General features: G+C 41.9%; 1 protein-coding gene across 1 annotated transcript in view; it reads right to left on the bottom strand.

The window, feature by feature from the left end:
* The window catches only part of PCGF6 (polycomb group ring finger 6), a 53,099-nt gene extending 41,658 nt beyond the window's left edge, over nucleotides 1–11,441 (bottom strand). Inside the window, exon 1 of the mRNA XM_005888041.3 lies at nucleotides 11,340–11,441. The gene's annotated coding sequence lies outside the window, so the exon portion shown is untranslated. The remainder of the gene's footprint in view (nucleotides 1–11,339) is intronic.
* Nucleotides 11,442–16,346: the final 4,905 nt, after the last annotated feature.

Here is a 16,346-nt window from a genome sequence, read left to right as displayed (position 1 = left end):
TGTTTGTAAGATACCTGATATCACACTGACATCCTTGCACCTGCATATCAGATGGCTATTTCCATAATTCTAGAGGTGGAATTGGTGGGTCAGAAGGTCTAAACCATTGCGTTTTGGCCAAACATCGAAATGGATATGTTTTTATTATATTTTAAGCCAGGGTTTACAGTGAAAGGTAAGAATGCAGTGAAAGTAGGTAGTAGTAGTTTAATTAGTACAACCATAAAGAAAGCAATTTATTAACATTTGTCAGGAAGCTTAAAGATGCGCACACCTTTTACCTTACAGCAATTCCACTCTAGGAGTCTATACCTCAAAGAAATAAATGGATACATAATATTTAGCATTGTTTATAATAGTCAAAATTTGGGCAGAATGAATACTTTTTAATAAGCGAATAATCAAATAGGTTATGAAAAAAATTATGACTATCTCCTTGTTTAAATACTACAGTCATTAAAAATGATGGTTATAAGATTCTAACAACATGATTTAAGTTGTGTAAAAAGAAATAATAACAAAGTGATATCAATGTTATGTTTGGGATTAATGTGGTTTTTCTTTGTCATTTTTGCTGTAATATGGCTTATTTTTGCAGAAAAAATATTTGTTTAAAGATTGGAAAATAGGGACTTCCCTGGTAGTCCAGTGGCTAAGACTCCAGCTCCAAATGCAGGGAGGCATGGGTTTGATTCCTAGTTAGGGAATGAGATCCCACATGCTGCAAGTAAGAGTTTGCATGCCACAACTAAAACCTGGCACAACCAATAAATAAATATAAACTTTTTAAAAATAAAATAAAGATTGGAAAATAGATAAAAATGAACAAAAGACGCCAGGTAGAAACAAGTTTCTTCATGGAAATAGATATGCTGATGCTATACTTCATATGGAAAAACAAACACACAAGAACAACCAGGAAAACACTAGGAATGGACAATTTCTATAAACATTAAACATGCTATAAAGCCTTTCTAATGAAAACATTGGAGAAGGCAACGGCACCCCACTCCAGTTCTCTTGCCTGGAAAATCCCATGGACGGAGGAGCCTGATAGGCTGCAGTCCATGGGGTCGCTAAGAGTTGGACATGACTGAGCGACTTCATTTTCACTTTTCACTTTCATGCATTGGAGAAGGAAATGGCAACCCACTCCAGTGTTCTTGCCTGGAGAATCCCAGGGATGGGGGAGCCTGGTGGGCTGATGTCTATGGGGTCGCACAGAGTCGGACATGACTGAAGTGACTTAGCAGTAGCAGTAGCAATGAAAACACTGTGAGGAATCCCATGGTGGTCCAGTGGTTAGGACTCTGCACTTTCATTGCCTAGGACGTGAGTTCAATTCCTGATCTGGGAACTAAAAACCCGAGTCGGACACTACTGAACGACTTCACGTTCACTTTTCACTTTCATGCATTGGAGAAGGAAATGGCAACCCACTCCAGTGTTCTTGCCTGGAGAATCCAGGGGACAGGGGAGCCTGGTGGGCTGCCGTCTATGGGGTCGCACAGAGTCGGACACGACTAAAGCGACTTAGCAGCAGCAGTGCAAGTTACCTTACAGACAAAAGTGTTTGAGTTTTATTACTGATTGTTTTAAACTGGTTTGTCATTTTTGAGTTTCAGCCTCCATTGGAATAGCCATGACTTTTCCCCTTCAGAAATTTCAACTCCTAGAAGAACGCCCTGCTCAGGAGAAGTGGTCAGAAGTACCAGGAAAGACACCAACAGACTAGGGGTTCCCTCAGAGTTGGCAAAGCTGCTTACGCTAGAAGGTACACAGTATCGATAAACTTTCCCCAGGCTCCCTCTTCACAATCTTCTCTTGTTGCACTTACCTCATCCACCTTGCTGCTGCTAAGTCACTTCAGTCGTGTCCGACTCTGTGTGACCCCATAGATGGCAGCCCACCAGGCTCCCCCGTCCCTGGGATTCTCCAGGCAAGAACACTGGAGTGGGTTGCCATTTCCTTCTCCAATGCATGAAAGTGAAAAGTGAAAGTGAAGTCGCTCAGTCGTGTCCGACTCTTCGAGACCCCATGGACTGCAGCCTATGAGGTGGGGCCAAAACCAAACAAATGAAAAATACATTATGTGTACTGTTGTGTGAGTGAACAGACAAGACAGAAACAGAACAGAAAATCCAGAAATAGATGTCAGTACATATAGAACTTCATTATATGATAAAAGTGGCATCTCAAAACACTAGGGTTAGCCATTTTGCAAGGAAAGAGTTAAAATAGCAGATCTGGTTGCCTATGCCTACCTGTCTTCAAGGGAACCTAGAACCACAATTGACCTTTGACAAACCTCTTGGCATATGGCCTTCAGAGTGTTTGTGTCAGTAATTGATGGTCTTGCTATGTACACCTGGAGCAATGGACCATGCCGTCCCAGCTTGTCAGATTGCTTTGCACAAACATCAAGATTGATGATTTACATGCACCTGATTTCATTGCTGGGGTCCAGCCTGTTGCCATGGCTGGTTGTGTAGCAGGATATGCCTACTATATGACCAACTGCCCTCCACAAAAGACTCAGACTAAAACTCAAACAAGATTCCCTGGGCAGAGATATACCACATATGTCTGTAGTTTGATGTGTGTGGATATGAGAAAGAGCATGTCCTGTGTAGTTGTGGAAGGAATAGATGCAGAAGCCAGCATTTGTCCTTTGGCCTCTGCCAATGTACATCTTTTTCCTGCTTGCTTTTGCCCTGCATACTTTACTGTCATAAACCTTAGCCTTAACTAGAAATTGCAACTGAATCTTGTGACTATGATTTATGAGTTGCCAAACTTGAGGAGGTTGCAGGACTTCTGAAACACTATTAAAAATTTTTTATTCAGGTGTGAAGGGTCTTCGTTGTGGCACCTTCGATTTTCCTTGCGGCATGTGGGATCTCTAGTTGTGGCATGTAGGATCTAGTTCCCTGACCAGGAATTGGGAGCATGGAGTCTTAGCCACTGGACCATTAGGAAAGTCCCATGGAACACTTTTGAAAATGATAAAGTTAGATCTATATCTCACACCATATATAAGATTCAGTCTCAAACTGATTAGAGAACTACTTGGAAACTATACAGGCTCTAGAGAAAAACATAGGTGAGTTCTTCTTTAACTTAGATGAAAGAAAAGGATTTCTATCTTGATTTAAAATCCAGATGCAATAAAATATTGTAATTATGACTTTATTAAAAACAAAACTTCTGCATGGCCCCCAAAATATAAATAGTATCAGAAGACAATGGACAAACTGGGAGAAAATATTTGCAACCCTTCTTGGATAAAGATCTAATAAATCTAACAGATTAAAAAAAAATTTTTTTTAATTAGAGAAAAAAAGAAAACTTCATTCCCCAAAGTAATGTAAAAACAGCTCCCCAAACATAGAAATATGTTCAAACTCTCTAAAGAGAGAAGAGAAAACATAAATTAAAATGGTACTGAGATTATTGGGTTCTGGTCAGGACAATAAGAACTTTATTTACACTGTATTTCCACATTAAATACAGGTAAAACCTCTAGACAGAATACATGGAACAGCTATCTCAAATGTCAACAAACAGGTTAGGGAAGGAAACAAGAACTCAAAGTACCACTGAACCATCACTGCATTTTCCATTTTGTTTTTCCTCTGGTATCTCCTGGCCTGAATTCAAACACAAGCTAAAACTCAGAACTGTGCAGCAGGAACAAACAGCTAGAACTCTAAGAGAAATTCTTTAGTACAGTCTGAGTGTCAGGAAAAGGGGCCTCCATAGGTCACAGAGAGTGAGGGGAATCCAAAGTGTCCTTTGTTTTTGCTTTCCCATTCTGTCCCACACCAGTCCTAGGCAAATCCACAGTGGCAATGGAGCAGTGCACAGAGGAGGCCAAGCCAGCACCTTAAACTCTGAGACAACTCAACCCCAAGAGCAAGGGAGCACTCCTAGCGCTCTTCTCACTATTTATTCTCTTGCTGGGACCCAATGCAGTTTCAGTTGCAAGGAGAGCACAGACAGCAAGGAAGCCAAAGGACCAGGGAGATTAAGGCAGTCAATAAAATGTTCTCATAGAGTTGTATATGTTCTCCTGGGCTCACCTTCAAGCTGCATATGTGAAAATAAGCAGGACACTGTGGGGTTCCTAAAACTGAGCTAGACCCTGTGGGGCTGTTACTGAGTCCAAGCTAGCTCTGCTTGCCCCATGACAGGCCAGTGAATCCAAGAGACAAGGAGTAGAGTTAAGGAATATGACTTTATTGAGAAAGCCAGCCGACCAAGAAGATGGCAGACTAATGTCCCAAAATAACCATCTTGTCAGGGTCTGCATGCCAGGTTCTTTTATAGAGTCAGAGAGAGAATCAATGAGGAACTAAAGTCAAAAGGCAGGAAAGAGAGGGAGATGCGGTGAGGAAATAAAGTAAAAAGGGTCTTTGGTCTTGCAAAACATCTCCTGAAGGGCGAGCCTTTGGAAGTGGTGTGTTAAACTCTTCTTTTTGTTGTAGCTATTCACATATTCTGTGGAAAAGGTCGGTATTAATTCCAATTGCAAAGAAAGGCAATGCCAAAGAATGTTCCAACTACCGCACAATTGCAGTCAACTCACACACTAGTAAAGTAATTCTAAAATTATCCAAGTGAGGCTTCAACAGTACATGAACTGAGAACTTCCAGATGTTCAAGTTGGTTTTAGAAAAGGCAGAGGAACCAGAGATCAAATTGCCAACATCTGTCAGATCTTAGAAAAAGCAAGAGAGTTCCAGAAAAACATCTACTTCTGCTTCATTGACAATGCAAAAGCCTTTGACTTTGTGGATCATAACAAAATGTCGAAAATTCTTAAGAGATGGGAATACCAGACCACCTTACCTACCTCCTGGGAAATCTGTATGCAGATCAAGAAGCAACAGTTAGAACCGGACATGGAACAATGGACTGGTTCCAAATTGGGAAAGAAGTAAGTCAACGCTGTATATTGTCACCCTGCTTATTTAGCTTGTATGCAGAGGACGTCATGTGAAATGCCAGGCTGGATGAAACACAAGCTGGAATCAAGACTGCCAGGAGAAATAGCAATAACCTCAGATATGCAGATGACACCACCTTTAAGGCAGAAAGCGAAGAAGAACTGAAGAGCTTCTTGATTAAAGTGAAAGAGAAGAGTGAAAAAGCTGGCTTAATACTCAACATTCAAAAGATTAAGATCATGGCATCCAGTCCCATCACTCAATGGCAAATAGATGTGGAAACAATGGAAACACTGACAGAATTAATTTGTTTGGGCTCCAAGATCTCTGCAGATGGTGACTGCAGCCATGAAATTAAAAGATGCTTGTTTCTTGGAAGAAAAGCTATGACAAACCTAGATAGCTTATTAAAAAGCAGAGACATTACTTTGCCAACAAAGGTCCATTTAGTCAAAGCTATGGTTTTTCTAGTAGTCATGTATGGATGTGGGAGCTGGACTATAAAGAAAGCTGAGCACCAAAGAATTGATGCTTTTGACCTCTGGTGTTGGAGAAGACTCTTGAGAGTCCCTTGGACAGCAAGCAGATCAAACCAGTCAATCGTAAAGGAAATCAGTGCTGAACATTCACTGGAAGGACAGATGCTGAAGCTGAAACGCCAATACTTTGGCCACCTGATGTGAAGAACTGACTCATTGGAAAAGACCCTGATGATGGGAACAATTGAAAGCAGGAGGAGAAGGGGATGACAGAGGATGAGATGGTTGGATGGCATCACTGACTCAATGGACATGAGTTTGAGCAAACTCCAGGAATTGGTAATGGACAGGTAAGCCTGGAATGCTGCAGTCCATGGGGTCACAGAGTCAGACACAACTGAGTGATTGAACCAACTGATTCACAGATTATCTCTATATGAGCTGAACAAAGCGTCTTTAACAGTTAGGCAGAGAGGGCAGGGTCCTCTGGGGGCAGGCCATTTTGTATGATTGTAATAAGAAAAGCAATATAAAGTAAGCCAAAGAAAGTTTCCCATATGAAGTCAAAATTTTCTTCTCCCTGCAACACCTGGGCACAGAAGCCTTTCTGTGTCCCCGTTTCTTATTTATAGGAAACAGACTCAAGGCCCTGTGAACTTCTCTGAGTTCAAAAGAAAAGATTCAAACAGTTGCTAATCAGGGAAGGAGTGGGATGCAGAGACAAGGGAGGAACAGCTAAGAAAAACAGTGCAGCCTTGAGGCAGGGTCCTGTTTTGCCTCAGTTCAGTTCAGTCCAGTCACTCAGTGTCCAAATCTTTGTGACCCCACGGACTGCAGCATGCCAGGCTTCCCTGTCCATCAGCAACTCCCAGAGTTTGCTCAAACTGATGCCCATTGACTCAGAGATGCCACCCAATCATCTCATCCTCTGTCGTCCCCTTCTCCTCCTGCCTTCAATCTTTTGTAGCATCAGGGTCTTTTCCAATGAGTCACTTCAATGCATCAAGTGGCCAAAGTATTGGAGATTCACCTTCAGCATCAGCCATTCCAGTGAAAATTCAGAACTGATTCCTTTAGAATGGACTGGTTTAATCCCCTTGAAGTCCAAGGGACTCTCGAGAATCTTCTCCAACACCACAGCTCAAAAGCATCAATTCTTCAGCGTTCAGCTTTCTTTATGGTCCAACTCTCACATCCATACATGACTACTAGAAAAACCATAGCTTTGACGAGATTACATTGTTGGCAAAGTAATGTCTCTGCTCTTTAAAATGTTGTCTAGGTTGGTCATAGTTTTCTTCTAAGGAACAAACATCTTTTAATTTCATGGCTCCAGTCACCATCTGCAGTGATTCTGGAGCCTAAAAAGTCTGTCATTGTTTCCATTTCTTCCCCATCTATTTGCAATGAAGTGGTGGGACCAGATGCCATGATCTTATTTCTTGAATGTTGAGTATTAAGCCAGCTTTTTCACTCTCCTCTTTCACTTTCATCAAGAGGCTCTTTAGTTCTTCTTCACTTTCTGCCATAAGGGTGATATCATCTGCATATCTGAGGCTATCTATATTTCTTCCAGCAATCTTGATTCCAGCTTGTGCTTCATCCAGCCTGGTAATTTGCATGATGTACTCTGCATATAAGTTAAATAAGCAGGGTGACAATATACAGCCTTGACATACTCCTCACAATTTAGAATCAGTCTGTTGTTCCATGTCTGGTTCTAACTGCTGCTTCTTCATCTGCATACAGATTTCTCAGGAGGCAGGTAAAGTGGTTTGGTATTCCCATCTCTTCAAGAATTTTCCACATTTTGTTGTGATCCACACAAAGTCTTTGGTATAGTCAATTAAGCAGAAGTAGATGTTCTTCTGGAACTCTCTTGCTTTTTCGATGAGCCAACAGATGTTGGCAATTTGATCTGCTTCCTCTGCCTTTTCTAAATCCAGCTTGAATATCTGGAAGTTCTCAGTTCACGTACTGTTGAAACCTGGCTTGGAGAATTTTGAGCACACTTTTTGCCAAAGTATGAGGTGAGTGCAATTGTGTGGTAGTTTGAACACTCTTTGGTGTTGCCTTCTTTGGGATTGGAACGAAAACTGACCTTTTCCGGTCCTGTGGCCATTGCTGAGTTTTCCAAATTGCTGACATATTGAGTGCAGCACTTTGACAGCAGCATCTTCTAGGATTTGAAATAGCTCAACTGGAATTCCATCACCTTCACTAGCTTTGTTCGTAGTGATGCTTCCCAAGGCCCACTTGACTTCACATTCCAGGATATCTGGCTCTAGATAAGTGATCATACCATCATGGTTATCTGGGTCATGAAGATATTTTTTGTATAGTTCTTCTGTGTATTCTTGCCATCTCTTCTTAATATCTTCTGCTTCTGTTAGGTAAATACCATTTCTGTCCCTTATTGTGTCTATCTTTGCATGAAATGTTCCCTTGATATCTCTAATTTTCTTGAAGAGATCTCTAGTCTTTCCCATTCTATTGTTTTTCTCTATTTCTTCACATTGCACACTTAGGAAGGCTTTCTTCTCTCTCCTTGCTATTCTTTGGAACTCTGCATTCAGATGGGTATATCTTTCGTTTTCTCCTTTGCCTTTAGCTTCTCTTCTTTTCTCAGTTATTTGTAAGGCCTCCTCAGACAACCATTTAGCCTTTGGCATTTCTTTTTCTTGGGGATGGTCTTGATCACTGCCTCCTGTACAATGTCACAAACCATCATTCATAGTTCTTCAGGCACTCTGTCTATCAGATCAAATCCCTTGAACCCATTTGTCACTTTCACTGTATAATCATAAGGGATTTGATTTAGGTCATACCTGAATGGTCTAGTGGTTTTCCCTACTTCCTTCAATTTAAGTCTGAATTTGGCAATAAGGAGTTCATGATGTGAGCCACAGTCAGCTCCTGGTCTTGTTTTTGCTGACTGTATAGAGCTTCTCCATCTTTGGCTGCAAAGAATATAATCAATCTGATTTTGATATTGACCATCTGGTGATGTCCATGCGCAGAGTCTTCTCTTGTGTTGTTGGAAGAGGGTGTTTGCTATGACCAGTGCGTTCTCTTGGCAAACTCTGTTAGCCTTTGCCCTGCTTCATTTTGTACTCCAAGGCCAAATTTGCCTGTTACTCCAGGTATCTCTTGACTTCCTACTTTTGCATTCCAGTCCCCTATGATGAAAAGGACATCTTTTTGGGGTGTTGTTTCTGGAAGGTCTTGTAAGTCTTCATAGAACTGTTTAACTTCACCTTCTTCAGCGTTACTAGTTGGGGCATAGACTTGGATTACTGTAAAATTGAATGGTTTGCCTTGGAAATGAACAAAGATCATTCTGTCATTTTTGAGATTGCATCCAAGTACGGCATTTTGGACTCTTTTGTTGACTATGAGGGCTACTCCATTTCTTCTAATGGATTCTTGCCTACAATAGTAGATATAATGGTCATCTGAGTTAAATTCACCCATTCCAGTCCATTTTAGTTCACTGATTCGCAAAATATCAATGTTCACTCTTGCCATCTCCTGTTTGACCACTTCCAATTTACCTTGATTCATGTACCGAACATTCTAGGTTCCTATGCAATATTGCTCTATACAGCATCAGACTTGACTTCCATCACCAGTCACATCCACAATTGGGTGCTGTTTTTGCTTTGGCTCCATCTCTTCATTTTTTATGGAGTTATTTCTTCACTGTTCTCCAGTTGCATATTGGGCACGTACTGACCTGAGGAGTTCATCTTTCAGTATTCTATCTTTTTGCCTTTTCATACCGTTCATGGGGTTCTCAAGGCAAGAATACTGAAGTGGTTTGTCATTCCCTTCTCCAGTGGACCATGTTTTGTCAGAACTCTCCACCATGATGCATCCATCTTGGCTGGCCCTACATGGTATGGCTCATAGTTTCATTGAGTTAGACAAAGCTGTGGTCCATATGATCAGATTGGTTAGTTTTCTGTGATTGTGGTTTTCAGTCTGTCTGCCCTGTTATGGAGAAGGATAAGAGGCTTATGGAAGCTTCCTGATGGAGAGACTGACTAAGGGGGAAACTGGGTCTTGTTCTGATGGGCAGGGTCATGCTTAGTAAATCTTTAATCCAATTTTCTATTGATAGGTGGTGGGGCTATGTTCCCTCTCTGTTATTTGACCTGAGGCCAAACTATGGTGGAGGTAATGAAGATAATGACCTCCTTCAAAAGGTCCCCTGCAGGCACTGAACTCAGTGCCCCATGACCTTGCAGCAGGCCACCACTGACCCACATCTCTATCAAATACTCCTCGACACTCACAGGGAAGTCTGGGCCAGTCTCTTGCGGGGTCACTGCTTCTTTCTCCTGGGTCCTGGTGCACACAAGGTTTTGTATGTGCCCTCCAAGAGTCTGTTTCCCCAGTCCTTTGTAAGTTCTGGCCATTCTCCGGCAGAGTTAATGGCAATCTCCTCTATGAGGGCTTATGCCATACCCAGGTTTGCCGCACCCAGAGCCCTGCCCCTGCAGCAGGCCACTGCTGACCCATACCCCTGCAGGAGACACTCAAACACTCAACGGCAGGTCCTTCTCAATCTCTGTGGGGTCTCCTGGTGCTCACAAAGGTTTTGTTTGTGCCCTCCGAGCATCTCTGGCGGGTATGGGGCTTGATTCTAAACGTGATTTCACCCCTCCTACCATCTTTCTGGGGCTTCTCTTTTGCCCTTGGATGTGGGTTATCTTTTTTTTGGTAGAATCCAACATTCTCCTGTCAACGATTGTTCAGCAGCAAGTTGTAATTTTGGAGTTCTCGCAGGACAAGATGAGCGTACATCAGGCCCTGCACACACCTTATTCTTATAAGCAACCCCACTCCTGAACTATTGTTATAAAACTCCTCACCATATCCTCCTGGGTTGGGACACACAGCTTTTGAGGGTAGCAGTTTCTGTGTCCCCCTTTGCCTGGCAAAGAAATAAAGCGATTCTTTTCTACTTCAACCAAAATTCCGTCTCTGAAATTCGATTCAGCACTGGTGCCCAGAGGCCGAGCTTTCAGCATCACTCCTGGGAATTGAAGCCTTTCTGTGTCCCTGTTTCTTGTTTGCAGGAAACAGGCTTCAGCTTCCATGACTTCCTCTGAGCTTCACAGGGAAGGTTCTAACAGTTGTTAATCATGGAGGGGAAGGGATGCAGAAACAAGGGAGGGGCAGACAAGAAACAATACTGCAGGCTTGGGCAGGGTTCTTCCTGGTTCTACCTCAAGGGATATACATAACAGTATTTTTTAGCATATGGAAGATGTTAACAATTGATGAAGCTTTCTTTATTCCAGAGAGAAGGTCACAGTTTGATAACCTCAGGAATCACCAGAGCTCATCAGAAGACCACCTGAGGCCGGATTAAAGGAATGCAGGCCCTGCACACACCCTGATCCCTATCAGCAACCCCTGCCCTTGAAAGACTGCTCACCGAATGACCCCTAGGTTGGGACACACAGTTTTTGAGGGCATGACCCTACCATGTCCCCCTTTGCCCAGCAAAGCAATAGAGCTATTCTTTTCTACTTCACTCTAAACTCTGTCTCTGAGATTCAATTTGACACTAGTGCACAGAGGCAGTTTTGGGCATCATACACATGAATCTGAATCTAATCAATGTTTCACAGGTTTTGAGAACTAATATACAAGGTATAGCACTATCCAGGTATTTCCTTAATTTGATTAAGGGCATTTACAATAACCCTACAGTAAACATCATATTTAATAGTAAACAACTAAGTATGTCCACTTCCAGTCTCCACTCATATTCAACACAATATTGTAAATTCTAGCCAGTGCAATAGAACAAGAAAAAGAAATAATGAGGCAAATAGATTGGAAAGGATATAATAAAAACTGTGACATAGTAAGAAATATATATTTGGTTTCTACTTACCCCTCCTCATTTCCTGGCATGTAACTCCTAAACACTTTGGAATCCCTGAAGTAATAAGTGTCTTTTTGTATGCCAATAAGATGACTAAGGACTGAGGACTCCTGGATAGCTTCAGGATGAGGTCTAGTTGCCAAAAATGCCAACCATGTGATTAGAAGGTTGGAAATTTCAGCCCCACCCTCCTGACTTCTGGGAAGGGTAGATGGGCTGGAAGCTGAGTCATCACTAACAGCCAAAGGTTTAAAAAATCATGTCTACATAATTCAGGATTGCAGGCAGATTCTTTATCATCTGAACCACCAGAGAAGCCCCCTACATAATGAAACCTCCACTAAAAGTGCTAAATGAAAGGGTTCAGAGAGCTTCTGGGTTGCTGAACACATGGAGGTGCTGGGATGGTGTTGCACCTGGTTAGGGCATGGAAGCTCAATTCTCCTTTACCCAAACCTCGCCCTGTGTACCTTTTCCATCTGAATGTTCCTGAGTTGAATTCTTTAATAATAAACTAGTGATCTAGCAAGTAAACTATTTGAATCCTGTGAACTGTTCCAGCAAATTATCAAACAGGAGGAGAGGGTTATAAGGACCTCAATTTATAGCAGGTTGGTTAGAAACACAGAAGGGCCATACTTATGACTGGCATTTGATGGGGGGTGGGGGTGGGGACATATACTAACTACAGATTGATAGTATCAGAACTATCTGATATTGATACTATCTGATATAGTATCAGAACTATGTAGAACACCTAAGCTAGTGTCAGATAATTGGGAAGTATGGGAAGCAACCGGAGAAGGCGATGGCACCCCACTCCAGTACTCTTGCCTGGAAAATCCCATGGATGGAGGAGCCTGGTGGGCTGCAGTCCATGGGGTGGCTAAGAGTCGGACATGACTGAGCGACTTCACTTTCACTCTTCACTTTCGTGCATTGGAGAAGGAAATGGCAACCCACTCCAGTGTTCTTGCCTGGAGAATCCCAGGGATGGGGGAGCCTGGTGGGCTGCAATCTCTGGGGTCGCACAGAGTCGGACACGACTGAAGTGACTCAGTAGCAGCAGCAGCAGCATGGGAAGCAACCCACACACCTGGTGCCACAAGTATTGAGATTAGAGATGAATGAAACAGGTGAGTGAAAGTATGCTTTCCCTTTTATTTTCTCTATTCACAGAGGACACAATTGTCACTACTGAATACACACAAAACTTCTACAACAATGAAATGATTTAAGTGAAGTCACAGGATCCCAGGTCAACATGTCAAAATCACTACTATTCTTATATGCGAGCAATGAATACAGTGTTATATCCATGGTGTCCATAAGAAAATACAAGAAAAACTCTTAACTGAAAATCACTCACAAATTAACTGGCCCGTAGTCTTCATAAATGTCAAAGTTACGAAATATAACCAAACATTCAAATTAAATGAGGCTATAGAGATAAGACAACTGCATGCAATAAATAATCTTGGATTTTCTTTTGCTAGAAAGGATGTTATTTGGACAACAGGAAAAATCAAAATAAGATGTACAGACAATTATTGAGTAGTATTGTAGGAATGTTTATTTATTAATTTTGGTAATTGTCCTGTGGTTATGTAAGAGAATGCCTCATTTTGAGGAAATATATGTGGACATATTTAAAGGGCAAAAGGACATGTCTACAGCTTTTTTGTGTATATATTATATATATAGAGAGAGAGAGAGAGAGAGAGAATCATAAAAGAGTACATTGAACTGAACCACTCTATATTTGTATATAGAGAGACCTATCTATCTATCTACCTACCCACCTACTGAAGGACAAAGTATTTGTAGGAAATGTTAATATTTGGGGAATGTGGGTGGAAGATAATTGGGAATTATTTGTACTACTTTTGAATTTTTCTGTAAATCTGAAATTACTTGTTTTAAAAGTTTAAAAAATAAATCTGGAAAAAAAAGTAAAGTGAAGTAGAAGAGGAGGCAGTGAATGACAAGGAAAAAGTCAACGAGTGGTCAGAAGAAGGAGGAAAACATATAAAGCTTTGGGTTTCTAAACACAGAAAACAGTTTCAAGAACATGTGAGTTGGGGGTGGGTAGGAGGGAGGTTCAAGAAGGAGGGGATATATGTATAGAATCCCAGGGACAGGGGAGCCTGGTGGGCTGCTGTCTCTGGGGTCGCACAGAGTCAGACATGACTGGAGCGACTTAGCAGCAGCAGCAGCATATATGTGATTTACACTGTTGTACAGCAGAAACCAACAAACATTTTAAAGCAATTATCATCCAATTAAAAATTAAAAAGAACATGTGACTGAGTGGTCCCGGGATTTGTCTTTAAGTATGAGTGTTCCTCTCTCATTCTCCTGTCAGGAGTTAGATGTTGAAGAGGGAACGGAGTGCAATTCCTGATAATTAGGTCCCCCTCCCTCTTCTTCCCTTGGGGCTTCCCTGGTAGCTCAGTTGGTAAATATACCTGCAATGCAGGAGACCCTCATTTGATTCCTGGCTCGGGAAGATCCCCTGGAGAATGGATAGGCTACCCACTCCAGTGTTCTTGGACTTCCCTGGTGACTCAGACCGCAAAGATTCTGACTGAAATGTGGGAGACCTGGGTTCGATCCCTGGGTTGGGAAGATACCCTGGAAGGGGCCATGGCAACCTACTCCAGTATTCTTGCCTGGAGAATCCCCATGGACAGAGGAGCCTGGCGGGCTACAGTCCATGGGGTCGCAATCAGACACAAGTGAGCGACTAAGCACACATAGGTGTTCCTCAGAATTCCTTTCTGGATCTTCATTTCTTGCTCTATACACTATTTGGGGTAATTTTATTCACTCATATGACTTCAATTACCACCTATTTGCTGGTTTCTAAATCTGTATCTCTTGTCCAGGCTTTTTTTCTTCCTTACCTCTAAATCGTATGTGCTTCTATCTACTGGCTAGTTTCCATGTACACCTCCAGTAATCTCAAATTCAGCAAGTTAAATATTGAGTTCATAATCTTCCTCCCCAATCAGGTCAGTTCTCAGGGAATTATATCTCCATCCTTTTAGACACCCAAGCCAAATGCCAGGATGTTTGCCATGGATTTCTTTGCCCTCATCTCCCAAATCCAACTATGAAGTCCTGTGTCTACAAAATCTCTATATTTTATGAATTTATTCACATCTCCTCCAATATTTTTACTTTTAATAATAACTAGTCTGTATGGAGAAGGAAATGGCGGCCCACTCCAGTGTTCTTGCCTGGAGACTCCCAGGGATGGGGGAGCCTGGTGGGCTGCCATCTCTGGGGTTGCACAGAGTCGGACACGACTGAAGCAACTTAGCAGCAGCAGCAGCAGCAGCAGCAGTCTGTCTGGAAGAGGGTGTTTGCTATGACCAGTGCGTTCTCTTGGCAAACTCTGTTAGCCTTTGCCCTGCTTCATTTTGTACTCCAAGGCCAAATTTGCCTGTTACTCCAGGTATCTCTTGACTTCCTACTTTTGCATTCCAGTCCCCTATAATGAAAAGGACATCTTTTTTGGGTGTTAGTTCTAGGTCTTATAGGTCTTCATAGAACTGTTTAAGTTCAGCTTCTTCAGCATTACTGATTGGGGCATAGACTTGGATTACTGTGATATTGAATGGTTTGCCTTGGAAACGAACAGAGATCATGCTGTCATTTTTGAGACTGCACCCAAGAACTGCATTTTGTACTCTTTTGTTGACTATGAGGGCTACTCCATTTCTTCTAAGGGATTCTTGCCCACAATAGTAGATATGGTAGTATAGTAGATATAATGGTCATCTGAATTAAATTCGCCTATTTCAGTCCATCTGAATGGAATTCACACATTTCAGTCCACAGAAGAACTATACAAAAAAGATGTTCATGACCCAGATAACCATTATCGTGTGATCACTCACCACAAAGCTAGTGGAGGTGATGGAATTCCAGCTGAACTATTTCAAATCCTAAAAGATGATGTTGTGAAAGTGCTGCACTCAATATGCCAGCGAATTTGGAAAACTCAGCCAAGGTCACAGGACTGGACAATGTCAGTTTTCATTCCGATCACAAAGAAGGGCAATGCCAAAGAACGTTCACACTACTGCACAATTGCACTCATCTCACATGCTGGCAAAGTAATGCTCAACATTCTCCAAGCTGGGCTTCAACAGTATTTGAACCATGAATTTCCAGATGTTCAAGCTGGATTTAGAAAAGGCAGAGGAACCAGAGATCAAATTGCCAATATCCGTTGGATCATGGAAAAAGCAAGAGAATTCCAGAAAAACATCTACTTCAGCTTTATTGATTATGCCAAAGCCTTTTGACTGTGTAGATGACAACAAAATGTGGAAAATTCTTAAAGAGATGGGAATACCAGACCACTTTACCTGCCTCCTGAGAAATCTGTATGCAGGTCAAGAAGCAACATTTAGAACTGGACAGGGAACAACAGACTGGTTACAAATTGGGAAAGGAGTATGTCAAGGCTGCATATTGTCACCCTGTGTATTTAACTTATATGCAGAGTACACCATGCAAAATGCCAGGCTGGATGAAGCACAAGCTGGAATCAAGATTGCTGGGAGAAATATCAATAACCTCAGATGACAGGTTACAGATGACACCACCATTAAGGCAGAAAGGAAGAGGAACTAAAGAGCCTCTTGATGAAAGTGAAAGAGGAGAGTGGAAAAGCTGGCTTAATACTCAACATTCGAAAAACTAAGATCATGGCATCCAGTCCCATCACTCCATAGAAAATAGATGGAGAAACAATGGAAACAGTGACAGACTTAATTTTCTTGGGCTCCAAAATCACTGCAGAAGGTGACTGCAACCCTGAAATTAAAAGACACTTGCTCCTTGGAAGAAAAGCTATGACCAACCTGGACAGCATATTAAAAAGCAGAGACATTGCCAACAAAGGTTCATCTAGTCAAAGCTATGGTTTTTCCAGTAGTCATGTATGGATATGAGAGTTGGACTATAAAGAAAGCTGAGCACTGAAGAATTGATGCTTTTGAA

The sequence above is a fragment of the Bos mutus genome, chromosome 26 (assembly GCF_027580195.1).
Source record: "Bos mutus isolate GX-2022 chromosome 26, NWIPB_WYAK_1.1, whole genome shotgun sequence".
In the NCBI taxonomy this organism is placed as follows: domain Eukaryota; kingdom Metazoa; phylum Chordata; class Mammalia; order Artiodactyla; family Bovidae; genus Bos; species Bos mutus.
The sequence above is the reverse complement of the archived record's forward strand: the minus strand, read 5'-3'. Positions and strand labels throughout refer to the sequence as shown.